At 45.7% G+C, this 26,924-nt stretch overlaps 1 protein-coding gene across 2 annotated transcripts in view; it reads left to right on the top strand.

Annotated features, from left to right (window-relative positions):
* Prkca (protein kinase C alpha) overlaps positions 1–26,924 on the top strand; it is a 395,759-nt gene that overhangs the window by 160,533 nt on the left and 208,302 nt on the right. The window lies entirely within an intron of this gene.

The following is a 26,924-nucleotide window of genomic DNA, read 5'->3' as shown; positions in this document are numbered from 1 at the left end:
AACAGTGGTATTTTGTTGGACTGGAGAAGTACGCCGTTTGCCAGATGGTCTGTAACCTGCTCCTGGTTTCTGCTCTCGCCCCTGCATCTACACTGTAGCCGGAGTGGAACTCTGCATGTATCCGGCAGATCAGATCATTGTATTGTTGTACTCGAACCCCTCAGTGCTCTGCCCCCCGCCCCCCCAATAACCAGTAGAGCACGTACTTCTGATGTTGATCAACAAAGCCTGCCATGGTCGTGGTCTGGCTCCCACCAGAAAGGGACAGGCTCATTCACACTGCAGGCTGCTGCCCTGGCAAGTTCTTCTATTTGGAACCAGACCCCAGATCTTCACGGTGCTCATTTGCATCTTTCAGGTCTCTGTAGAGATGGACACCTTTGTGGAGATCCTCTTCAGAACACATCTTCCCTGTTTTTATCTGTTGTCCTTCATAGCCTCTCTCATCATCTGAAACCATATTACTGGTTCTTGATTACCATCTTTCCATTAGCATGGGAGCAACACAGGAACAGGGACATTATCTTACTCTTCCTTTCAACCTCAAAAAGTAACAGGGTTTTGTTTGATTCCTTAACAATACAACTAACTAAAGGAAACATCTCAGGATCGATGTCTTTCTCTGACTAGGATGTTGTACCATGTAGTTAATAAGCTGGCCATGTCAGTTAAGCTTGAAACCTACTACATGATTGGATGGATCTTCTAAATAAAATATATATATTCTTCATAACAATATTTAGAATACATAGTCTATAAAATTAATTTTAAAATAAAATGTTTCTGATCAGTTTTACTTAACTAGATTACCTAACTAACCACCACAGTCCAAGTGTCAGCCATCCTGGATACATGAGGAAAGCATTGAAAATGCTTGGGAATAATTTATATCTAATACAATCTTCACATTGACAATTCTGGCTGCATATTGATTTGGGAGTAATGTCCTCTTTTCTGAGATTTCTCTCTGCAGCCATTAGTTTTGCTTACCAATACCCTCATTGAACAGGAAAGAGTTGTTCAGTAAATTGGGATTCATCAATGTGATAGACTTACAGCCATTAAGAATGATGACTGGGGCTGTCCACTGGCCTGGCACATGTGAGGTCCTGGATTTGATCCTTAGCATCACATAAAAATAAATACATAAAATATTTAAGAAAATGATGATAGCTGGGTGTGGTGGTGCATGCTTGTAATCCCAGCAGCTCAGGAAGCCGAGATAGGGGGATTGTAAGTTCAAGGCCAGTGCCTCAGCAATTTAGTGAGGCCCTATCTCAAAAAAAAAAAAAAAAAAAAGCTGGGGTGGGGCGGGGATTGGGGATGTGGCTTAATAGTAAATTGCCCCTTGGTTAAATCCCTAATACCCGCCCGGCTCCACTGGGCAAGATAAAGAGGACTATAAAGACTTGAGAAGTGTTTACATGATGCTAGATCCAAAAGCTTAATTAAAGGTATCACTGTGATTAACTATGGAGAATTTTTGGGGGGAGGTTGGGAAAGGGAAGGGAACTGAAGAAATTGAATTCAGTTGATAGTTTGATTTTTTAAGGTGATTTGCTTTGGGGAAATTTTCTTTCTTGTATTTAATCTCATTAGAGCAATACAATTTTGAAAAGTTCTAGAATTCTCATTAAAATATCTGCACCTCTCTCTGGTCTCATCCGTATAATTCTTTTGCAGTATGACAGAGTGCTGTCAGCTCTCAGAACAGGATCTGCATGGAGCATGCCCACTGAGGTGGGGCTTTTTTTTTGCTCGACAGTTGGGTAATAAGTCTGTTTGTTGCGAAGTCTAGACTGCTGCATGCAAAGTATATCAGCCTGGGATTGCTTTCAAACATGAGTAATAGAAAACCTGACTAAGCAGTTGCTTGAACTAAGTAGGAGGTTGGCTCTCTCCGCTTAACAAACGCCTGGAACCCGGTGGACCATGGCCAAGGTGCAGGCTCCGTGTTCCCTCAAGGAGCCGGCCTCCCTCTGCCTTTGCATTTAGCCATCTCGTAGCTTTCCCCCTCATCTTTGTGGCCTGGTGTTGCCTGGGTGGCTGCTCCATTAGCAACCTGTCCAAGTTCAAGCACGAGAAAGGCCAATGATGAAGGTCCAACCAGAGGTCTGTCTCGAGTCTCCCTTCCAAAGGCGACTCCAGAAACCTGGTTCAGCAGTTTTCATGATGTCCTGTGGGCCAGAATTGTTCCCATGCACACTCCTAGTTGGAAAATGTAAGATTCTTGTTTATTTTTTAGCTTGTTTTAAGCTACATTAAAAAAAAAAAAAGAGAGAAACCATATTGCTGAAATCATATTACGGGTTCTTGATTACCATCTTTCCACTAGCATGGGAGCAACACAGGAACAGGGACATTATCTTACTCTTCCTTTCAACCTCAAAAAGTAACAGGGTTTTGTTTGATTCCTTCTAACAATCAAACTAAAGGAAACATCTCAGGATCGATATCACCTTAACATATCAGAGTTAAGGTGATTCATTAATGAAGTCAAAGAGAATGAGTGGTAGGTAATAGTGAATTCCATGTTAAAGTTGCTGAGGATCAGGGGCTGGGGATATAACTCAGTCAGTAGAAGAGTGCTTGCCTCACATGCACAAGGCCCTGGGTTCAATCCCCAACACCACCAGTAAATAAGTAAATAAACAAAGAAATAAACCAATATAAAAGGAGCTGTTAAAAAAAAGTTGCTGAGGATTGATTGTCTCCACTAAACTGCCTTTGTGCGTCTGCATATTTGTGTGCCTGTGTGTGCACACGTGTGTATACCTGCAACGTTTCCTCTACGTAGAACTGTTGCTGTGACTTCATCTGGGTGGTATAGGGAGGATCCTGCTTCTCTCATGAGGTCATGGTAGGTTTGGGGATACAGTTGAATTAATTGAGTGTCTTTATCTATTGATGATAGAAAAAGGAGACAGGTGTGCGGAAGTTGTGTGATCAGGTCCCCCCCCCCCATTTAAACAGTTTGTTGGTTCTTTTGGTTCTTTTTTACTCCGTGATTATTACTTCTAAGTTGTTCGGTTTGTGAGGAGTATTTTGTTTTAATAATGACATATTCTGAGCTTCCATAATTGTGTTTATTCAGTCAACATGTTTTATTATCATAACTCCCGAGAGATGCAGGGGCTGGTTGGAGGACGGCTGATAGATGGAGACCCAGTGTTCATTAAAGCAGCTCTGCAATGTGCAGCAGCACTAGAGCATCTGAAGCTGGGAAGGTGGTACCCTCCTGGGCAGCGGATCTTAAGGTGGTGTCAAGAAACTGGTGGGCCCAGGGCACCTGGGAGGACCAGGGATAAGGAAGCTGTAGCGTCAAGACTCGCTGAGCCAGGAATGTTCAGCATGGAGAGGAAGCTGCAGGAACCGTCAGAGCAGCCTGCTTTCTCATCATGAAAGTGCCTTCTTAGAAGGAGCAGGGAACTCCAGGGGCTGGCCCAGACCAGGTGACGAGGTGCTGTAAGATGTCGGTGCTGAGTACCAACCCCAAGAAGAACCTCCAAGGAGTCGCGCTTTCCCACCATAGAAGACCGCAGAGCAGGGAGCCCTGGGAGGTCTGCAGGGACTGGCTCTGATCTCCACCAGAGGAGCAGCGGTGGCTCCTACCTGCGTTTTCTCTCCAGAAAACCCTTCTCTTCCTCCACCAAGTTCTTACTCTTCCTTTGAAAGAGGCAGGTTTAGGGTCTCTCTCAGACTCTCCTGACCACCCGCCCATCCTGTGGACTTTTTCCCTCTTCCCACCACCCCAATTCATTTTCGGCTTTCTTCCTCCTTGTGCATACCTCTTTGGAGACTTTTATACCACTGTGCTATAATTGTGTCTCCTTCTCGACCCCCACGGGGTGGCCTCTTAAGGGCAAAACGGGTCTTTCACCTCCCCACCCTCATCCTCCCTGCTTACAAAGAATCCAGCGTGTAGCTGGTGCTCGCTGTTTATTGAATCAGCAATTGAGTGAACAGAGATCGGTGAGATTCTGCTTGAGTTAACCTTGACATCAGACAGAATGTCTGCTTTATGTCGCCATCAGTGCCATTCAAACAGGCTTGAGCCAGTCCCTCACTTATAGCCTGATGGCAAAATGGATGGTTATTAAGAATAAAGAACAACACCTGGTTCTTTGTGCCAGTGTCATCAAGTTTTGGTGTCCAACCTCCATGCTTGTGAGAAGGTCAAAAAAATGACTCATCGAGCTGTTTTCCCAAAGTACTTCATGTGTTCCAGTTTACGGGGAAAGGGCCCACTCAGCCGTGGGATGATCTTGGTAGATTGTGGACCACAGAACAGCTGGATGCCGAGAGCAGATGCGAGGACAGTAGGGTTTCCTTTTGTTTATTGAAATAGAATAACCAGGGAAGAACAAGGCAAGTTTTAAAAATAACTTGGTACACATGTAGGTGAAATAACCTTACCTCCCAAGAGCTGAGAAAAAAAAAAAAAAAATAGGTCCCAATGCTAACTGCTGTTCCAGGATATTTTTAGCCAGAGGACCCTTTCTTTATGGTTGATGAAGGAAAAATCACGGCAGGAAAAAAAAAAAAAAACAATTAAGTGAGGAGAAGGCTACCCTGGTAGTTCGGTGGTTGCATTTTATTTCCATCTCATACACAAAAGAAGACCAAATATAAGCAGAAGACGGATCTCTCGAGCATGGTGGAAAAGAAGAATTCCACGTGGCACCTCTCCTGTTGATAATACATGGTTTGATTATGATACATACTACTGTTTATGGCTTTGAAAATGAGAGTTTCTAAGAAATTCTAATTTCATGAGATATTTCCCATTTTAACTTTATTCCGGGAAAAAAATATGATTTTTGGAGTTTCTTGGTAAGTCGTTAGCTTTTAAATGAATTTCGTTGATTGACCATAGCATTTGAACTACGAGCATTTCACTATTGTTGCTCCCAGAAAGGTTTGATCTATTTTTACTTAAATCTTCTAAGGGAAATTGATGAACCTGGTAACCTAATTTTAGACCTCCTGAAATTTGGCAGATGGATGGTATTTATAGAGTTCTGAATCAGTTCCTATTAGACATTTAAAAATAGTCACATCATTAGAGAATACATTCAAGAAAGAAAAGATTTTTTAACCCCAAATCTAATGCTGAGAAATTTGTTTTTAGTCTCCTAAACTGGGTGTGCGTTTTGGTAACAATTTCTAAGAGGCTTTTTGTACTCGCCTCATTCTCTTTCCTGTGTGATGCTGCTGTTGTCATGGCAACAGATCTAGGAGTTGCTTTTTTACACAGTGTAAGGGACTCCCTGATAAGGAGATTCACTGCGGGTCATTATCATCCACGCACAACCTTTATTAAGTACTGTGTATGATGCATTTTGTGCAAAACATAGAACTCTTGTTATTGGCGTTAGGGTGAAGACGTATAATTTGACACCCATAAATAAACACCGCACGAACATCATCATCGTCGGCCATAGCAGTCTTGAAAAGTACAAGCAACGGGCACGTGCTAGTTCTAGAGGAAGCAGGTGACCTACAGCCCTGGTCAGGGCAGATGGCTTCACTATGTGCTAGTTGGTTAGGCTCACTGAGAAAGGGAGGTTTGGAAGTTTGTTGAGTGGCACAGGAAAGAGCAAGCCAAAAGGTAAAGGGGGCTTCTGCTGAACATTTCCAACAATGTAGAGGTGAAAATTGGCTCCTGAGATGAAAAAAAAAAAAAAATGGTTGTACATATTGTGTTTGAGTGCTTGGAGGCCTCTAGAATGCTTTAGTATCAAATTTACAAGTTGTAAGATATTAAGGCAGGATGCTTTGCAAGATGAGTGATTCCGTTGATTGGGGTCTAAGGTGGGAGTGAAGCAATTGGAAGGGGTAGAGGACTCTCACAGACCTGGGATTGCCTTTTGTCTCCTTGTCTTCCCTTTTCAGTATGTGGCGCACTCAGCAGTTGTACTGAGGATTGAATGGGGGGGATGATGACCAGGACCTTGTGCCAGGGGCTTGGTGTGTACTGGTCTCCTAGCCCTCTTCAGTATTCCCTTGGGCCGTGGTTCTGGAAGGGGCGTTCCACACCTGCAGCTTCAGCCTCCCCTGAGAACCTGTGAGAAGTGCAGACTCACGGGCCACACATCTCGTGAGCCTGCATCTCGGGTGAGGTGGGCAGCAGTCCCTGTTTACCGAGTTCTCCAGGTGTGCTTGGGGACTGCCACCTGAGGACATGTTTCATGGCATGGTTTTTTGTTTCGTGGCCCTGGAGAGCAAACCCAGAGCCTCACACCTGCTAAGCTCTGCACTCTGCAACTGAGTATAGTGGTGATCAAGGTCAAGAGTTCTCTTTTTAACCATGTTTGTAGCGCTCAGATGTAAATCCATCTATAAAGAAAATGGCAGGGACCTTTCTCTCTAATTCTCAGTTGCTTTTTACACAAATCTTTTCTAAGAAGTACTGTCTTTAGGATCCCCAAAGATTGTGAAAATGACAAGATGGGGTCCAGTTTTTTTTCCTAAGGAAAACTGAATTTTATTTTTTTATTTATTTTTTTACTTTCCTGGTAAATTAGGACAACTAAAAGTAAATATCCAATTATGCAGTGATAGTCTAGCCAGGTCTGTATTCTTTAAGGAATCTCAAGTTAGAAGACTTAGACTTATATATGGAAAAGGAGACCAATATGAGACATACTCAGATTTTACAGAGAATAAACTCCTGGGCTTATAAATTTATACCATGTGTGTAAGAAGAGAAAATGGGGTCAAGAATTTTTTTATTCCTTTACTCTTTGGAAAGTAAGAATGCTGGCTCAGGAAATAGGGAGACCTGGTTTCTAGTTTTAGATATCTTCAAAATACTGAATGTTCTTTGAAATGAAGAACTTGAGAGAAGGAAGAATTGAGGAACCAACTTAAACTTAACTCTGTAAAAAAACTTCTCCTTCCATCTATGGACCCTTAGCTAATTTTCTTTTCCCTTCTTAACCTAGTTCATGTTCTATCCCACATGGTGGAGACAGGTCTGGGCCACAAACCCCTCCAGATTTTGAACAGCAGTCTCCTGGGTAGATAGCAGAGGTGGACGGGGAGCGAGGAGGGAGGAACACATGTCTCTGAGGAAGGCTGGTGGGCATCCCAAGATGAGGGGTGCCTGGGGCAAAGCTGGTACAGCCAGCTGTGGCAGGGTATGGCAGGATGGGACACCTAAGTTTTGTAAAGCCCTCTCTGTTTTTTAGGTAAACTTGCTGTGACTTGTGTTTATTTCCTTTAAATATTTAGTAATTTCTTATGGCTTTATCTCAACAATGCTCTGCAGAAAGGAGTTTTTCTCTCTTGGCAAAGCCAAGAGAATTCAAATGGAAAAGCTAGGAGCAAGGTGAAGCATGGGTAGAGAACTGGAAGCTCATGTTTGTGATCTCCCAGAGAGTCTTGGTCTAGTGCTGTGTATCCTATTGCCATTGTATAAAGGGGCCAGATTCTTCCCTAAGGTAGTTCCTGTTGGGACCCAGGGAGTCGTTTGTTTAGAGAGGAGAGACAAGCTGTTCAGGGCAGGCTGGAAGCTGGCTGGGGCTGGAGCAGGAGGGGAACAGCTTCCTATGCACAGCTTCTGTGCCTGACAGTGAAAACCAGGGTGTCTGAACCTGGGAAGATGGTGTGAGACTGCCTCGCTAGGTCTATCATAAGCTCATCTGTGATTCGTGCATGTGTCTCACTATAAAAGAATAGAGGAGCTGGGGTTGTAGCTCAGTGGTAGAGCACTTACCTTGTAAGTATGAGGCACTGGGTTCGATCCTCAGCACCACATAAAAATAAAGAAAATAAAGGTATCATGTCCATCTACATCTGAAAAGAAAAAAAAAAAAGATTTTTAAAGCAAGACTTCCCATGAAGGGAGCCCAGGGCCTCCCTCACGAGCCTTGAATTCTGCTCCCGTCCTGGACCATGCCCAGCAATCTTCACTGCGGCTGCTTCATGAACTCTGTTGCTGCTTCTGTTTCCAACAGTGTCCAGAAATCACTCTGGAGGATTGGGGGTGGGGGTGGGGTTAAAGTTTGTGCACAGAAAGAAGGCCGTGCAGCGCCTGTGGCCTGAGCCACCTGGGTTCTGGTCACACTGCCATTCCGATTTCAGAAAGAGAGAAGCAAGATCAGTCAGTCACCGGAGGGTTCCAGGATGTGGTGCAGTGATCCCCAAACCCGGCAGCACACCTCAATCTCCTGGGATGCTTTCCAAAATACATTTCTCTGGTTCCTAGTCCCCACTCAGACAGGTCTTAGATGGGAACGACCAGGATTAAAACACAAACTTTATAGAGTTAATTAGTCCTAACTCCTTTACTTAGCAGTGTGACCTTGAGTAAGTCACGTAGCCTTTCCAAACCAGTTTTTTTTTTTTTTTAATTTACTGGCATAGGACAAATAATCCTACCTATTCTTAGAATTTGTGGATGAATTAAATGAAACAATGCATGTGAAATGCTCAGCTCCTGGCTCATCACATAGTAATCATTCAATAAATCTCAGCTATTGTTACGCTTAACCAAACTGTGTGTCAGGTGCCCCGTCTGCACTGTAAGAAATGTGAGAAAGAATTAGAACCATCGTGCTCCCTCTCCTGTCAATTATGTGATTCAGATGACTGAGAAAAGCAAACGCACATGACTATTAGTGAGCTCTGGGAGAAGGAGGTACATTGTGATGAAGCTCCGTGTGGAAGGTGCTAGAAGAATGTGCATGGATCTGAGTGGGGGGAGCCCAGGGCGGTGCTAGAGGAAATGAAGAAGGCAGGGACTTAAGAGAATTTCAGAGCAAGCGTCAGAGGGGCTTGTAATGAACAGAATTGCCTTGCGATGATGTCAACACATCTAATACAAGACTCTGACTAATTGCTATTTATAGTTGGTCGTATTCAAAAGCTTGTTTATGCTGCAAGTAAGGCTGAAAACTGTCAGCTGGTTGGAGTGGAGAGTGCTCGGAGCCCAAGGTCTGAACCCCTGCGTTCTTGTCCCATCTCTGCTCCTAACTTAGCTGTGTGACCTTAGCCCAGCCACTTGGCTCTGGGGCCTCAGCTTCTTCAACTATAAACAGGGAGCTGGTTTGTGGGACAACTGCTGCCGTCTCCCGTCTCAGCATTCGGCTTCTGAATTCAACAAAAACACTCTGCACTTCTTTTCTAAAACATGGATTGTGCGTCCACATGTTGCAATGCCTGGTACCATGTGAAGTCCATGATTCCGTGGGAGGCTGAAGGGGCGTGCAGCTTAGATCCCTGTAAAGTGCACCAAGAGCGTTTTTGATCCATTGGATTATCTAGAAAGTATACTTCACTGGGCTTTTGTTTGGCTTTAAGTCATGGCAGCTGTTGATGTCATTTTGGAAGACTAATGTGGGAACATCCTATCACTTCACTTCTCTGCTCTAAGTATGGGCAGTCCCTCACTTACACACGGTTGACTTGGAATGACCCGTGACTATATGTCGGACTCTATCCCTCATCCTCTACTGCAGAGCTATTCTGTGATCTTCAGAACAAGATTGCTTTCCTCCTTGCCTTCCAGAGCCTTCCTCCCAAGGGCTCAAGTCATGAAAATCACACTGACTTTTTTATAGGGAGACAATAGAAAATCCCCTCCAGATTTCATGTTCTCTTGTAAATATTTCCCTGCCATTACTTCAGGCAGGAGGGAGAATGTATTTCCTCTCTGTGGTCTCATGAGTGATGTTGTCACTTCCATGGACCCACAGAAGGCAGTGCAGATGACAGTGTGGGAGTCCTGAGCCAGGTATTGAGAAACCCCCTGGTTCCTGCTCCCTCTCTTGGATCTTCTGCACCATAGGAACCAGCCCTGACTATCCTCCCAGGGGACCAGAATCACACGGAGCAGAAATGAGTTCCTGGCCAGGCCCCCTCTGCCAAGCCAGCACTCTTCTGCCAGACCATGAAGGAGGCCGTGAGAGAACCTCCAGCCCCCAAGCTGCCGGATGCCTGTAGCTGCCGGATGCCTGTAGCTGCCTGGTTTTCTCCAGCATAAAATCTCACGGTGCTCACCATCAACATCACTGCCGATGGATATTGTTATTAACAATTGAGAGCTGGTAAATATTTACGTACATATCAATATAGTTATTAATATGTTTCCCATCTGTTTTGAATGAAACAGGGTTTGGAAGGATGGCATTGGAAAAATGCCTTTCACGTTTTGAAATCATCCCCCTGGAGATAAGATTTCGAAATAGAATCCCTTGAAATTCGGTGACGAGCTGTCTGCATGTTGGGTAGAGAGAGCAGTTAACCCTGGTGAATATGATACTGGAGTCATCAACTGGCAGAAGGTTCTAGGGTAATGGGCCTGCTGCGTCAGGTGGATGCAGTTAGCCGGAGTGCACTTGGGAAGGCGTGGCTTAAGATGAGCATCCTGGTCAGTTTGGTTTCCTTCTGGGGACCAAGACTTGTTTCTTTACTAGAAGAGGTGATGAAAGTCAGGACTCGGTTATATCAGACCCTGGGGCCCAGGTGGGAAATTGACATTTGTCTCCATTAAACAGAAATACATCAGGGCCAGCCCACACACTTCCCTCTCTGCTCCAAGTCTGCCCTCCCCCCTTTCTTTCTTTCACTCTAAAGAAGGGTTGGGAATATTCTGTGCACACAAGTGCTTTATAAACAGTATTTTATTTAATGCCCTTGCTGATAACACTTCCTGTAAATAAACAATAAAAGTCAGCGTGGTTCCAGGCTGCTTTTATAAGGAAGATGAACCATATGTTTTAGGAAATGGTCTAAAAATGACAGACCATCGCGAAGGAAAAACTTTGGAAATTGCACACGCTAACTGTATTGCCACACGGAGATCCGTCTTGAAGGGTGGATAAAAGCAGCTCCATGATACCATGAAGAAATATTGAGAAATATTACCAGGATTAGTCGAACAGGTTTTAAAGTAAATACTTAGTTGCATTAGTCAGCTTTTCATTACTGAGACCAAAATACCTGACAACAACTTAGAGGAGGAAAGATTTATTCTGCCTCATGGCTTCCAAGAATTCAGTCCATAGTCAACTGGCTCCATTTGGGGGCGGGGCCCGAGGTGAGGCAGAACATCATGGTGAAAAGGGAGGAAATCTGCTCTGCTCATGGCAGTCCCGATGCAGGGAGAGGGAGAGGGAGGGGTGGGCAGGCTGGGGAGAAGGTGAACTCTTCTAGGACACGCCCCCTGTGACCTGTTTTCTCCCACTAGGTCCCGCCTCCCACTAGTCCCTCTATCTAGCAATAGATTCATTCACTTGATGGATTAGTCACTTACCAGATCAGAACCTTCATGATCCGGCTATTGCCTAAAAACCCCACCTCTGAACCTTGCTGGATTGAGGACCATACTTTCAACACATGAGCTTTTGGGATTATCCCAGATAAAGTCCATAACTAGCTGAAATATATATATATATCCCTCCACCCCCACCAGAGCGTTGTTCCATAGAAAAAGGTTTTCTGCAGAGTTGATTTTGAGGCTTTGAAATGAACAAGTGGATTGCTTGATGACTGACATCTATCATTTTGCTGTGGTCATCAATGAGCCACCCCAGAAGTCTATGGTTTTTAAACAACGATCATGTTATTGCTTATACAATCTGCAGATCACACGAGAGCCCACTGGTTTCACCTGGGCTCAGCTGGGCCCCTGGGCATCTCTCTGTGTGGCTATGGTTCTGCTGTGCTCCACTGGCCTCTCATCCTTCCTGCATAAGGAGCTGGCTGGCCTGGGCATGGTCTTCCCAGAGCTGGCACAAGCCCAAGAGGACAGGAGGAAACACCAGGTCTCCTTTCTTCCAGCCGTGTAACAGGCACATTGTCACTTCTCCTCTTTGTACTGGCCAAAGCACATTACACAGCTAAGATTAAAGTCCAGGGGCAGGGAGGAAAATGCACTGTACCTTTAGGGAGAAATTCCCACGTCCTGGAGAAATGGGTGCAAATAAAGCTTGGGCTGAAGAATCGGAGGCAGTAACAACATCCATGGCTGCATCTCCGAGACTCCATGGAGGAGCCAAGAGTCACTGATGATGAGTCAAGAGGTGAACTGGGCTGGAGGCAGGGAAGAGGCATCGTGGTCAGCGTATAACTTGAAGACACCTGCTCCCTTTTCTGCCAGGGGTGGTGATCCACAGCTCCCTGGGCCACTTGGTCCAAGACCTGGTTTTGTAAACAGTGCTTCATTGGCACCCAGCTGTGACTGTTTGGGTGTGTGTGGCCACTTTGATGGCCACAGCAGAGCAACCTGAATGGCCCACGTGCCAAAAACACTACCTGGCCCTTTACAGATAAAGTTTGCTGACCCCTGTTTTACAGGATGGGATTGAATAGTGCATGAGAAAAGAAGTGCATTCAGGGGTGTTTTCCCCCCTTTTCCCCACCCCCAACCAGTTTCTTTTAGGGTTTTCCTAGTGTGTTTTTATAAAATAGGTACAATAAGGAGGTAAAGTCATGCTGCTGCCTGGATTTGGTTGCTAACAGCCAATACAGTTGATGCCCACAAGCCACAATCCTTGAACCAAAGTCACAGACCCACAAATTGCATACAAATCAGGGGGCCAGTGGCCACTTTGCCTAGAGTGTTATCGTTTTGCGGCTTCGCAGGTCATTCATGGGGTTGGACAGTAGGGCAATTGTTGCTGTCCTGCTGAAAGACAGTCTGATTGTGTTTTGTGTGGAATGAAGTGCAGACCCGCTCCTGCATCCCGTGATGGATGCTGCAGGTCTTTGTCTGCTTCAACCTCCCTCCGTCAGCTTTGTGATGTGTTGGGAGGTGACACTACAGGCCCTGTGGGCCAGCATATACTGCTTTTTATTTCCATTTCTCCTTTTTAATCAGCAAATTTTTTCTATTGCAAAGACATTTTAAAAGGCAAAAACTACCCATTGTATTATGCTGATCACCCCCTTAACACACAATGGTTTTATCAACTGGGTAGGACTTGCTATGGTTTAAAAAAAACAATAATCTTGGTTGCCATATGGAAAATATTTATAGTATGATGTTCCATAAATAAAAATCTAATGCAAACCTACAAGAATCCTGTTGCAACTCTGTAGTAACTATGTAGGTACACGTGGTAGATAGAAGGATGGCCCCGAAAAGTATCCATGTCCTAATATCACAACTTGTGAGTGAATGTGTTCCCTACATGGCAAAAAGCATTTTGTAGCTGTGATTAAGTTAAGGATGGTGTGAGGAAGAGATTGTCCTGGTTTATTGGGTGAGCCCAATGTAATCACAAGGTCCTTTTAAAAATGAGCCAGGAGGGTTGTGCCTTGACGAGGAAGAAGAAGGGGCTGCAAGCCAAGGAATACAAATCCTCAATTTTGGAAAGGCAAGGAAACAGATTCCCAGAAGCCCCAACAACACTTTGACTATAGCCTTGTGAGACTCATTTTGGACTTCTGGCCTCCATAACTGTGTTAGTAAATTTACGGTATTCTGTTACAGCAACAGTGAGCAACTAATATAGTATATAAGACTAGAAGGGATGGGGATGGAGATATAGCTCAGTTGGTAGAGTGCTTGCCTTGCATGTACAAGGCCCTGGGTTCAATCCCCAGCACTACCAAAAAAATAAATAAATAAATAAAAATAAAAAGACTAGAAGATTTCGTAATTTCAAATGATACATGGAAGCTAGAGAAATAGCATCTTTTAGTTGGTCAGTCTATTTTTGTTGGGTGGTTGTATGTTTATTTTGGTGGGTTGTTTAAAATTAAGAGGCAACAGGTGATTTTTAAGTGTTAGGGGAAAAGGTAGAATTTGCAGTTCAAAATTAAGCCAATGATGTTTGAGTCCAGCAAAATGGTTCTCAGAGTTCAGGTATTGATGTGAATTCTTTTTTCTTTCCTGTGGTATTTTGTGGTTTTTTTTTTTTAAGACTCTGTTTTCAGTAGAATTTCTTGGAGCTTAAATGTCATCTTTGATTATTATTGGTATAGTCATTGTATTTAAGGCCTTTCTAAAATTCTGAATGAAAGTTTTAAGCTAAAGGCATGTTTAGATACTTCCATCAAATTCTATAAGATGATTGTAACATTCCATGTCATAACTGGTTATATAGCAGTTTTCTCTCTGTCCAACTATTTTCAAATTTTTTCTTAATATTTGTTAGTTGTTGATAGACCTTTATTTTATTTATTCATAAGTGGTGCTGGGAATCAAACCCAGTGCCTTGCACATTCTAGGCAAGTGCACTTCCACTGAGCCATGACTTGTTGAGCTATTTCTGAGGTCACCTGGGTGAGGTCTGAGGAACAGTGGCCCACAAGTAGGATTCCAGAATCTTATAGTCAGTCTTCGCATTTCTTTCCACAGGTAAAATGGGATTTTGAAAGTTTTTATTTCTTTATTTGTCCCCAGCCTGCTCATACGTATTTTGAGCCACAAAATGAAGATCTCTGTGGAAATGCTGTCATGGAAGTACTCTAGGCTGCTGCCCATTCTCACAAGTCCTCATGTTAAGTCCCTGAGTACTATGGTTCATGGCTTAGCTAACTAAGCAGAGTCAAAATTCTCTTCTTAAGCCTCAAAATAAGCAGCTGATCACACAGCCTGGTGTGCAGGCTAATCAGATGCACTCAATAGTTTACAGACTTGCTCCAGATACTTTCTTTTGCTCCTTCTTTGATCTTTTTCTGTCACCCCAGATCTGCAGTATGCAATAAGGAAGACTGAGTCGGGGAAGACACAGAACTCTAGTCACTGCAGACCAAATTATGAATCATGTCCTCTTGGCTTTGGATTGCCAATACAGTTCACCGTTAACGGTTCTTGGAAAGTATATGATGTTAATTTGGCTCCATTCCCAAGTTCAGTTCCCTTGGATCGGCTGCTGCATGATGGAGTCTGGCTAGAATCCTATTGTCTTGAAGTTCATCAAGGACTTGAGCTGTCAGAGTGGAGATATGTGCCAAGTACATTTATTCCAGTGGGGACCATCTTTTGATCTGAGCAATGGAATAAACATATAAATCTATAAGTTGAGTATACCACTTACTTGAAGTGCTCGGGACCAGATGTGCTTCAGGTTTGGGAGTTTTTTGAAATTTAGAATATTTTCATGGACTTCACTAGCTGAGTACCCCCAATCCAAAAATTTGAAATGTTTGAAACACTTCAGAGTTTTATATCAGAGATGCTCAATCTATATTTTAATTAAAACAAAAGATCCCCAAATGCCAAGCCTTACACATATAGATGTGGATGGCAGAATACTCTTCACCATTCAAATCTCTATCCATTTTTAAATTTTAATTAGATGTATATGACAGCAGAATGCATTTTGATTGATTGTACACAATTGTAGCACATCTCTACATTTCTATGGTTGTACACAGTGTAGCATATGTCTAGTCATCCATGTATCTAGAGTAACGATATCTATCTCATTCCACCATCTTTCCTACCTCATGTCCCCTTCTCACCCCTCCCTCCCCTTTGCCCCATCAAAGTTCCTCCATTTTTCCCAATGCCCCTCCCAACTATGGATCAGCATCCACTTATCCAAGAGAACATTCGATCTTTGTTTATTTGGGCTTGGCTTACTTCACTGAGCATGATATTCCCCAACTCCATCCATTTACCTGCAAATGCCATAATTTTATTCTCTTTTAATGCTGAATAATATTCCATTGCATATATATGCCACACTTTCTTTATTCATCTATCGAAGGACTTCTAGGTTGCTTCCACAGTTTAGCTATTGTGAATTGAGCTGTTATGAACATTAATGTGGCTGTGTTACTACAGTATGATGATTTAAGTTATTTGGGTATAGCCTGAGGAGTGGGATAGCTGGGTCAAATGGTGGTTCCATTCCAAGTTTTCTAAGGAATCTCCATACTGCTTTCCAGAGCGGTTGTACCATTTTGCAGTCCCCCACCAGCAATGAATGTGCTTTTCCCCCCACATCCTCACCAATGTGTATTGTTGTCCATATTCTTGAAAACTGCCATTCTGACTGGAGTGAGATGAAATCTTAAAGGAGTTTTGATTTGCATTTCTCTAATTGCTAGAGATGTTGAACATTTTTTCATATATTTGTTGAGCAAATGTATATTCTGAGAAGTGTCGGTTCAGCTCCTTAGCCCATTTATTGATTGGGTTTTTTGTTTTTTTGGGTATTAAGTTTTTTTTTTTTTTTTGAGTTCTTTATATATCCTGGAGATTAGTGCTGAATCTGACGTGCGTATGGCACATTTATTAATTCTTGGTTTTATTTCTTGTGCTTCAGGAAATCTTATTAAGGAAGTCGGGGCCTAATTCAACATGATGAAGATTTGGGCCTACTTTTTCCTCTGTGAGGCGCAGGGTCTCTGGTCTAATTCTCGGTGCTTGCAGATCCCTATCTGCTTTTGAGTTTCCCTGCAGAAGAGGGACACTGAAAAATACTTGGGCAGGAAAAAAAAAATCAACTAACATTTATTTTTCTCAACAGTAGAAACGGCCGGATATAAAAGACAGAACAGGAGCTTCGCAGTTTGTTGCCTCTTTTATGGCTCTGCTTGACTCTCGTCTCCACGAGGGAGAGAATGGATGCTTTCCCAGCATCCTCTCTGCTCCTGTTCCTGAGAAGGGAGGGGGACCTGAGCTTCCAAACTGTCTTTTTTTCCCTCCCCCCTTTGGTTCGAGGGAGATCAACTGCATGCTTCTGAGGCACAGGGAAGAGGGCTCCCTGACCTACTTAAAGGCTTTTTTTGTTTTTTTCGACTGGGCAAGAGAATCCGGGAATTTCTTTTTTTTTCAGGTTCCTGCCACGATTCCTGTGCACATGCAGCTTGAAAAGTTGAAATTCCCCTCTGCCTTTCTGAGGCCATAAAAGTGGGGCACATGATGGAGATCTAGGGGAAAAAACACCTTTGCCCTGAGATGGAACAAACAGGCAGCCCCTCCCACCCCAGGCCTGGGCTCTCTCCTGTCCTCACGGCCCTTCCAGTTGCTTAATTAACGACCTGGACTTGTGCTGTCAATCAGGATCTTCTCAGCAGCCTTCTCTGCTCCAGCGGGAGTCTGCTGGCTTCTGATCACTCAGAAAACACGTTGTTGCTGTGGGAAGGCCTGGGATGCAGGGGACTCCCCCCACCCACCCCCCCAGAAGCCTGGCAGCAGGCTGCGTGCTCCCTGGGCTGGCCGAGGCCCGTGGTGAGGCCTACTGGCTACGTTTGCTTCCGTTTCAGCAGCTGTGGAGCCATTTCTTCTAAGGACTCCTTGTATCAGTGGTTCTCAGCCCTGGCTGGACCTTAGAATCACTTGAGGACCTATATAAAGAAATACCTGGGCGGGTTCCAGATCAATTAAATGCACCCCTCTAGGGTGGGAGTGAGGGGTGGCATCAGCTCCGTGTCAAAGCTCCCCAAGTGACTCTAAGAGAAAGTCAGGGCTGAGGGGCCCACTGTCAGAGAGTCAGCCGTCTTTACTTGTCCACGTGGTGTGAGGCTCTTTTTGTGGCTGGTATCAGGAGGCACAGAGAACTGCTGGGCTGTCGCTCCCTGGCTGGATCACGTGTTCAGGGTGTGTCTATTCTGGTGCAGTGACCTGACCCACGTTTCCACAGGTCCCCTGGCAGTGGCCTCCTGTCATTGCTGGCTTCCTTCCATCAGGGGAGCGGCACCCACCTCAGCCCAAGCTCCCCTCTTGCCCATGGTTATTACCAGCTCGAAGTTGGGGTGGCCCATGGAGCTGATGGCTACTGGGCAACGTGGATATCTGCAAGTCCCTGTGTAGAAGCAGGGCTCCAAGAAGAGGGCTTTCTTCTTAAAAGCATCTTTGTACCGCTTCCCTTTCCTTCCCAGACCGCGCAGTCTGGAGCCTACGCTTCCAGTGGTGGAGTTTGATTTCCCCAGAGAGGGGCTGCACGCGGACGCCCAGCTAGGAGCTAAGCAACCGTGCGTTTCCATTCGTGCACGCGCGGCCAGACATCTCCCAGGCCTTCTGTAGATTCACTCCTGCATTATTTAGCTCCTTCTCTGTGTTCCACTTCTGAACCCATCAGGGTGAATTTCCAAGAGAGGAGACTGCAGATGGCTTTGCCTTAGGGGATGTGTATTCTTCCCCCAAGTGACACACTGCTGGTAAGAGCCTGGCGCCCTGTGGGTCTCCCTCAGCCACCTTTGCCTAGAAGAAATTAAGGAGCCACTTGAGGACTTTAAAAAAGTCACATGATCATTCGTTATCTTTTCGGTGGTTATTTTAAACTATCGCTAGACAGACTTGGGTTGTTGTTTTTTTCCCCCCATACCATCAATTTATATTTTTTTTTATAAGATTTTCTTCGTCTTTTTCATTGCAACCTCATCTTCCTCCTGTTTGCATGGGATAAAACCCTGCTCTGAGGACTGGCTTGGACTCAGGTTCTTGCCCTTCTCTCTGCTAGTGATCTGGCCTTGCCACCAATTGCTGTGGTCATGGACCAGTCACTGAGCTCCCTCGGCTGAATACTGGGGCGAGGTGTGTGTGTGTGTGTGTGTGTGTGTGTGTGTGTGTGTGTGTGTGTGTGAGATGTAGCTTAAGAGGGCGCAAGCCTGGGTTTCCTCCCTGCAGCAGAACCACCCTTCCCTGTGGAACTGGTTGCGCACAGCATAGCTGGGCTGGAATGGTGCTTTCTTGGCCCAGAACAGGATTCCCTCCTCAGTGAAGGAGAGCCCACGTCCAGAAAGCACTAGAGTGCAATTTTGACCTCACCGCAGTCAGCAGCTCTGCAGTCATTCCAAAGTGAATTTTAGGGAGTAAACATGCTACGTTGGAGGTTTCTGTGACGCCTCTTGCAGATGATGCCCTTTTGATTCCTCTTCTCTCTCTCTCTCTGACCAAGTGAAACCTGAAGGGATGCCCATCAACTTGCAGGAAAAGTCCTGGGCTTTTTTTTTAATTTCCTGGAATTGGCTTTCTTTCCCCTGCCACCCCTTCTCTTACCCAGGGAGTGCATGCACATGGCTTGCCCAAGAGAAGGGATACTTCCTCTGTACCCAGATCCCCCCTCATTCCAGCTATCGCTGGCTTTTTTCTGTCCTTCACGAGGCAACAGACCGTGGCCCAGATCCGTTCGCCGCTTCCCCTCTGGGGCTCTGTATTGGCCTGCTCTGTCCCGCTGGTCACTTCGTACTAATTATTAGGGCCATGCATCTGGAAGCAAATCACATCCAAGCCAGGAGCTGGCATGCTGAGCACTGGGTTTATAATTAATTCTTCATTTGGCCCGGCAAATGAGGCCTGTTTTAAGAGTCAGCCTTCTGCTGTGGGTTCTTGATTTAGAGACAGTCTTGCCCATCAGTTTTCCCATCGAAGGCTTTAATTTGTTGCCTGGTAGGTTAGTCAGAAGCAGCCGGGGAAGGTCCAGAGGTGATTCTGCATGTTGCCGCCCACCCTGGCCTGGGACACCCTTTTCCTCATGTCCACTCCAGGGAGCTCAGGCTTCTTTCTGCTGCTGCTCCATCGTAGAGGGCCTTGGAAAGGGTGGTGTGGGCAGCCGGCTTCTCTGACATTTAAACAAGTTGTCTGATTGTTGCTGGACTCCTGGGAGCGGGAGCCCATCCTTTCTTGCTCAAAGGCAACGAGTATTTATTGAGCACTACATCTTAGAGGAGGGGAAGGTGGAGCTCTCCCTATTCAGTCTATTTTTCCATCATTGAGAGGCAATATGAAGATCGTGACCTTTCCCAGACGCTTCCCCCATTTGAAAATGATGAGCTTTGATTACCTTGACCTTCACCACTTTCTTCCCCAGTGAGGCTGACCACGGTTTCGTAACAGCGACAGAATTTCATGTTTGCATATTCCCCTTGGATGGGAACCACGCAGTGACCCAGTTCTTCTTAATGGGCAGAATGGGGGCCTCTGGCTTAGGAGAAAGATGCCATTGTTGGTTGTCACTTCTCTCGCATATCTGGGGAAGGTTGCTTTTTATCCTTAAATGTCTTGCTTCCTCTTGGGTTTTGCGTGCCGACTGTTAAAAGTCATAGGTTGATCTGTCTGAACTTTGGGACTAGAATAATAAACTTCTGGCATGAGGAAGATGGACGAGTAGTTTTAAGGCCACACCAATTTCATTTCCTACCAACAATGATATAAAGCAGACTTGCTTGGGGCAGGCCTAGTGTCCTGTATTGATGGATCCATCCAGACAATTCTGATTGGCATGTATTTTCCCGTTGGTGGACTCGAGTGTCAAGAGGGCTTCCCTACCACCTTGCTCACACCAGCAGCAGCCCCGATGATAATGGAGTCATGGATAATTAATTACTCCATACCTAGTAAATACCCCGCACCGTTCCCAGCACTTTAAGTGAATTAGTCTCTAGAATCATCCCGAACTCTGAGGTTGCACCACGGTCACCTTTAGAGACTGTAGGTCTCCCCAGTCATTCAGGATTTGCTAAGGGTCAGGCAGAGTCGATCACCTGAAGTTAGTTTTGTGAACTGACAGCTCTTCACTGCCTCTCTCTACGCTTGTCTTACATGTCTCATATTTTGCCAGATGGAGAAAACTCGGGAAGGGTGAGTCCTACTTAAGATATTCTTGAGTGAAAATAGGCCATCTGTTGATCTCCATGTCCATCAGGCCAGGGGTTCTCACCGCAAGCTGGCACGTGGCAGAAAAGGAAATATGCTGGTGTCTTGAGGAATAATTCTTGAAGCATAAACAGGCAGGGCTACTTCTTGAGCATACTCCATGTTGGACCCAAGTGCCCTCACCCCTTTCCCAACAGGCCTCTACCTCTGGCAGGTGTCCCCGGTAGATCTGTGCTGAGCCACCTTACTGGGGGTTGGCCTTCTCACCAGAGCAGGAGGTACACACCATGGCTCTTGAGGAGGGTCTACAAACTCCCCGAGCTTCAGACACCTTTTCTGCATGACTGGTGCCTACCAACTGTTGGCTTTGTCCCTCCCTCCTCAATTCCAGTGTTACCTCCTCACTACTTGGTTGCCATCTCTGATCTCTCAACAACAAGGAAAACAGTTACAGGATCACTGAGCCTTGTGAGACCATAAGGTCTTCTAGAATATTCCCTTCCTTCTAAAGAGGAGGAGCCCAAGTAGCCATGGGGTTGTTCCTCCAGTTTCCTGACTCACTTTCTGTTACAGTCGATGCTTACATTTGAAATAAAAGTGAAAACCTGTGTGGAACAGTGCCGGGCCTAGAACATGGGGGGTGGCTGACATTTATTTTGTTCCCTTCTGACTCCTTTGGTTATTAATTACCTGCCTGGACCTTGGGTGGCTGTTCGCTTCTGCCTTCTGATATTTATGCACTCATAATTTCTGTGCCTTACCTGGGGTTTGACTCATTGCTTTTTTTTCTTGCGTACGCTCTGCTTTCCCAGCCCGGCATTGGGAGTCCCATCACCCAGTTGCCAACCCTGACCTCGGAAGGCAGCACTGCAGTGCTGTGGGATGCATGAGGGATGTGAGCTGGGTGCTAGAACCTTCCTGCTGCATTGTCCCATTCAGACCATCTGAGTTCAGCATGGTGTCTGGCTGGAGCCATCCCTGATCAAAGAGGGCTCGTTCAGAGAAACACACCAGATCAGAAAACAAAACTCACCAGGAAAGGCTTTATGAGGTCACATGTGTATTAGATTATGCACTCTGGGAAAAGAAGGACGATGCAAATTAAAATATCTGAAATGGGATTAGTGCAGCATAAACATAGTTAGCTTCAGAGTCGGAAGGACTGGGTTGAACCCTGGCTTCTCCCCTTCCTGAATTTGTGACCTTGGGCAACTTCTTACTTGTCCCCTCGGGACTGTACAACAGGGATGCTGATGTCGATGTCACCATCATCACCAGTGACAGCAACAGCAGCTATAAATGGCAGTGGTGACTGCTATTATTATCATTGTTATTAGTAGCCAGGGCTAACAAGACAGGCTCCATCTGCTCTTCCCCCGTGGGAATTACAGTTTCCTGCAGTGGATTATGTGGGAGATTCCTGTGGATGCTGGGCAGATTCAGAGAGAGGATGTGGTTGCCCAGCACCTGTCAGTTCCTCTGTCTTCCTGTATATATTATATTGAGCATGCCCTGAGCTGAGTGCTGGGCATGCTGGGAGCTGCCCTGGAAGAGCCAACCTCTAGAACCCTCTAACCCCTTTGGTACCTGAACCCTGGCTGTCTTTCTGTAGCTCTCCCCAGATAATGGTCAGGATCTCTGGTGTAGGTTTCAGTCATTCATTCTTGCCGTTGCAGGGAAGCAACCCCCTCCCCCCCCAATGCTCCTAAAGCTGCTTTTACTCACAGCAGTTTGACATGCACCGAGATACAGAGGACTCATGCTTGCCCACTGTCAGAAATGGCAAAAATCTACAGGATTCTCAAATTCCTTTTTTCCTTTTGAGAATTATAATTTTCTAGTGCCCCCTACAACAAAAGTAAGTTATTGTTGTAATTTATGGTGAAAATTATTTAGGGCAGCAAGGAGTGGAACCTTGCAGATAAGAATCAGAGAGAAAGTAAAGACGTGTGAACTCTAAACCTGTGGGCCAGCTGCTCCTAGGATGGCCTTCAGGAGGTGGGTTAAGAACCGATTACCTTGTGAAATCCCAAGGCTGGATGCTGGTCCCTCAGGTCTGTTGTTGGGATTCTTGAGATTGCATATATCATGTAAGTCATGTTGCTGGGAAGATTTCATATGGACAGGTTTTCTCTGTTCCAAATGCCATTCAGACTCACATGGCATGTCATGAGAAAAGTCATGAGACCTAGTTCTGACAGGACTTAGCATTTAAAATTTGCTGTCTTCCCATCCCACCTTTGCTATAGAAAAGTGCAGAAATTTCCCTGAACAAAGTTTTCTCTATTTCCCCACTTCTGAGGCTCTCAGTCTTTTATATTTCAGTTAAGAGGTATCTCTGTGTGGTGCCTCTTTATTTTGTTGATGTCATTGAAGACTTTATTTTAGGAGAAGTGAAAGCCCAGAGCCAATCTGGAGATCATGGCAAAGAACATGACTTTGGAACCCAACCTATGCATCTTTCAGACTTATTCAACCTCTCTGAGGCTTAGTTTTCCTCCTCTGCAAAGTGAGGGAATTACTAATCCTTTGGGTTTGCCTTATGAGGGCTAAATAATGAGCAGAACTAAAGCATCAGATTAGAATGTTTAGCAGATAGTAAGTGATGGTGCTTTTATTTTTTCGGTCCCATTCATCGTTGGCAATCCCCTTCTGGTCCATTTGTGGGCACCAATGACATTGGGGTCATCAGGATGGCCTTATTTAATTGGAATGGGCACCATAATGAAAAAAAGTTCTGCATTTAGCCAGAAAGCATTCCAGTGAGCAGATTTCTTGACAGTGTCATGGGCCCAAAGGACCCATGAGGGCTGCCCCTGGGGAGCAGCACAGCCCTGCAGCCAGTGCATACTGTCAGAGTCCCTCCTGAGACCCTCATCCAGGCCCAGGCACACGGCACATGCACTTCTAGACCTGGCCCTTCCGAACTGTCATGGAGAGAACAGGCCCCTCTCCTGACCCCCTCCATGCTCATCTGCTCACATGCAAATGTACTAGGATAAGTGTAATTGGAGACTCGGTTTCATCTATTGTATTTCTGTGTAACAGCCTGAAATTCACTGTTGCTGGCTTTTTTTTTTTTTTTTAAAGCTTCTTTGCAGTCTTGAGTGCTTCCAGTCAAGTAGTGTAGGTGCAGGTATAAACCAGTGCTTTAGGCAAAAAGTACCTTTCTGTTCTATTAAAGGCAGTCAAATGATGTACCAAGAGAGAACAAGTTACTGATTTGTGCATGATTCTTGCCTTTCTCTTCTTCGAGGCGGATTGTTTTAAGCTTCCAATGTGAATAAGAATGGTTAACTTTCAGATGAAAAAATCTGACATCGGGAAAAACCACACTGTGGGTCTTCTGATTCAGGTTTGAGTTTCCACGTCCTGGATTAAGCAGCGGGCTCCGAGGCAGTCTTAGGTGGCACCAATTAAGGAAGAGTGAAAAGCATAAAACAGTTTTAGAAAAGGTCACCACGCTTAGAAATAGAAATCCAGCATTGCTCATGCAACCTGAGGGATTTGAAAACAATTTAAAAAATCAATCAATTTAAACATGTAGGCCACCCGTCTCTTGGAGAAATCCAGTCGTGGGGGGGCGGGTGCTGTGGAGCTGTTGCATTTGTTGCTGGGAAGGCGAAGTTCTACCCCCTGGGAACCCCAGGCCAGCAAACTTCTGGAAGTATCTGTGGCAGCTTGAATGCTGCTATTTAAGAGCTGATGAAGAGGCAGCTTGGAGAAAAACCTCAAAAATAAATACTCTGATTCATCCTTGTTGTTCAGGCTTTCCAGCCTTCGGAGCCAGCCCAGGGCTTCTGAGACAAAGGGTAACATTCAGCACAGAGCCGCTCAGCAGGAGCCAGGAGCCCTGACTGGCGGTGAGGGGGCAGAGGGGGGGTGCAGCTGACTGAGTGGGGCTGGGCGCCGAGGGGGACAGCCTGTGCTGGGTCTGCTTCTCGGAGGGGAATGCATAACCCACAGACAGAGGTCTCCCGAGAGCAGGGACTGTCTCATAAATAGCCCAGAGCAGTGGGCAGGGTGGGTGGTAGCAGTGGAGGGGCTGCGGTTAGAAACAGCCCCAGAGCAGGGTCTCTCCAGGGGTCCCATAGCCCCAGGTGCCACAGCACTTTGCTGGTCTAAGGTGGCCTCGTGGAGAGACAGTGGGACCAGAGGCAGAGCGACGGATTCTGCAGACACTTCACCGTCTGCAATCTGGAACCTGGGCTGGACAGTCCTGTAGGTCCTGTGCCACTGCCATCGCCCTCTCCCCCATCTTTGGGTCCTTCACTTCTCTGCATCTCTGTCTACAAGAGAGATGACAGACCTCCCCTGTGAAGAGTGACCCTTATGGCATACGGGAAGTGCCTGGTCCGTGGGAGTCGGGGATCATGGTTTGGTCTCTAAACCTGCTACTTAAACATATGGTTTCTGATGTATCTCTCTGTGCCTTGGACCCTCTGATTTCTCAGCTGAGAAGATGGAGCGCACTCCGTGCCCCACTGTCACAGTGTGCAGGTGTCTGGGGAAACCCTTCAGAGGTAGGAAGTGGCCGTCCCTCCCTAGTGGTTCCCACTTGTGCCCACTGGTCTTTGTCATGCAGGTTACAGGGCAGGGCAAGGGTTAGCACAGACTCTCAGGTGAGTCCATCTGCTTCGCGGGAGCTCTAGTGAGGAAGTTGCTGAACAAAGATGTGAGAGTGAGGGTTTGTAGAAACTAGATTTTTATCTGTTCTTTGCTGTTTTTCCACAGCAGAGATAATAAGCCACGTTGGCTGCAGATGTCAGTCCAGAAGAAGGTCTTGTGGAAAGTGCCGGTCCCCTATCTTGTGCCTTGTCTCTGGCGTTCTTTAAAAAGGACTGAGGGGCCTTGCAGAGAGAAGGAAGGCAGAAGATTTTGGAGGCATTATTATTATTATTATTATTATTATCATCATCATCATCATTATTATTATTCCTCTGTGACTTATATCGACTTCTGTAGCTAAGAGCAGCTGATTGGGGCTCCAAGTTGGGTTTGCCCTTCTGGGTTTGAATGTGAAAGAAGAGTGTTTCCCACCCTCCAAACAAAGGCGGATCCAGAGGCAGCAGATGACTGTGCAGCTCTGCGAGTAGGGACATGTGTGCCGCACAGAGCAGCTTCCATCCGCTACTCACCGTGCTGGGGAGTACATGAGAACCCCAGCGCCTGCCCCAGACTAGTGCCCACAGCAGCCCGTGGAGGTGGCCGCTGAAAAGCAGTAAAAATATCGCCACTTGATCCCACCATCTAGGTTCTGGAGGTTGCCTGGCAGTATGAGCCCTGCAAAAATGTGCAGTGGCATCGTGTAAAACTTTCTGAGACGGTTAAGATTGTGCATCAGTGCTGGCCTCTGGGTGATCAGGGAAAGGTCAAGGCCCTCAGCCTCCGTAAGCCCTTCAAATGTCTGGGGCGGGGGGGGGGGGCTACAGCAGAATTTTTATCGATAGTTTGGCCACACTTATTCCAAGTGAGACTGACAAAGGCCAGTGTGGCAGGCTGTGCACACTCTGTGATGTTTGCACAGGAAGCCAGCAGGTGGATCCCACAGTGGGGTGGTACCAGCATTCACAGAGGTCCTGAGCTCAACGCAGGCAGTTCAGATTCTATATGAAGCCACAGGGAAAGCCATTTCACGCCTTTAAAACTTCCTATTTCACATTTCCAAAGTTTATACAAAGCAGACCAAGCTAAATTTTTTTTTCCCTAGCTTTAAATTATTGTAGAGAGGCCACAGGAACTGTACTGTGTTAAGGTTAAAAATAGGATCTTTTTCTGGTCTTGTCTTTAGGCCTAGGATTTCCATGGTATGGTTGGCAACTAATTTACTCAGGCTCTGTGTGGTGGCACCATTATGTGCAGAAGCTTTGTGCTAGTTTCTGTGGACATATAGTCGGGGGATGTGGCCCAAAGAGTCCTATAAGAGAATAGCACATCCATAATACTTGATCGTGATAAGGAGCCATGTCACTGCTTTATGTACTTAGTATGATTCTTATTGTTTTTTGTACTACTGCAACACGTACATGTTTTACAAGGTCACTGGCAGCAGCCTCGTGGGTCTCTTGTTTACCGTGTCTCTCGGTGAATCATTTCTCTTGTGCTAGATTTAATCTGTGTTGTTTTGTTTATTATGGTCCTAGGAGCCATAATAGCCCAGGTCTGTGGCAGGCTGTGCACACTCGCTGATGTTTGCACAAGAAGCAAATCTCCTAACAACACATTTCTTAGAACATATCCCCCTGGTTGAGGGACGCAGGACTGTGCTGAGAACCGTGCAGGGGGCGATTCTTTCTGTGCAAAGATGGCAATTTGGAAGGGCCTGGAGAGATGCCACAGTAAGACTTGGAGGAGGAGACACTGTCGACCAAGGGGGCGGGTGGGGTGGTGCAGAGCATTCAGGGAGGGGCTGGTGTTGGAA

This window comes from Urocitellus parryii, chromosome 7 (assembly GCF_045843805.1).
Source record: "Urocitellus parryii isolate mUroPar1 chromosome 7, mUroPar1.hap1, whole genome shotgun sequence".
Taxonomy (NCBI): Eukaryota; Metazoa; Chordata; class Mammalia; order Rodentia; family Sciuridae; genus Urocitellus; species Urocitellus parryii.
The sequence above is the reverse complement of the archived record's forward strand: the minus strand, read 5'-3'. Positions and strand labels throughout refer to the sequence as shown.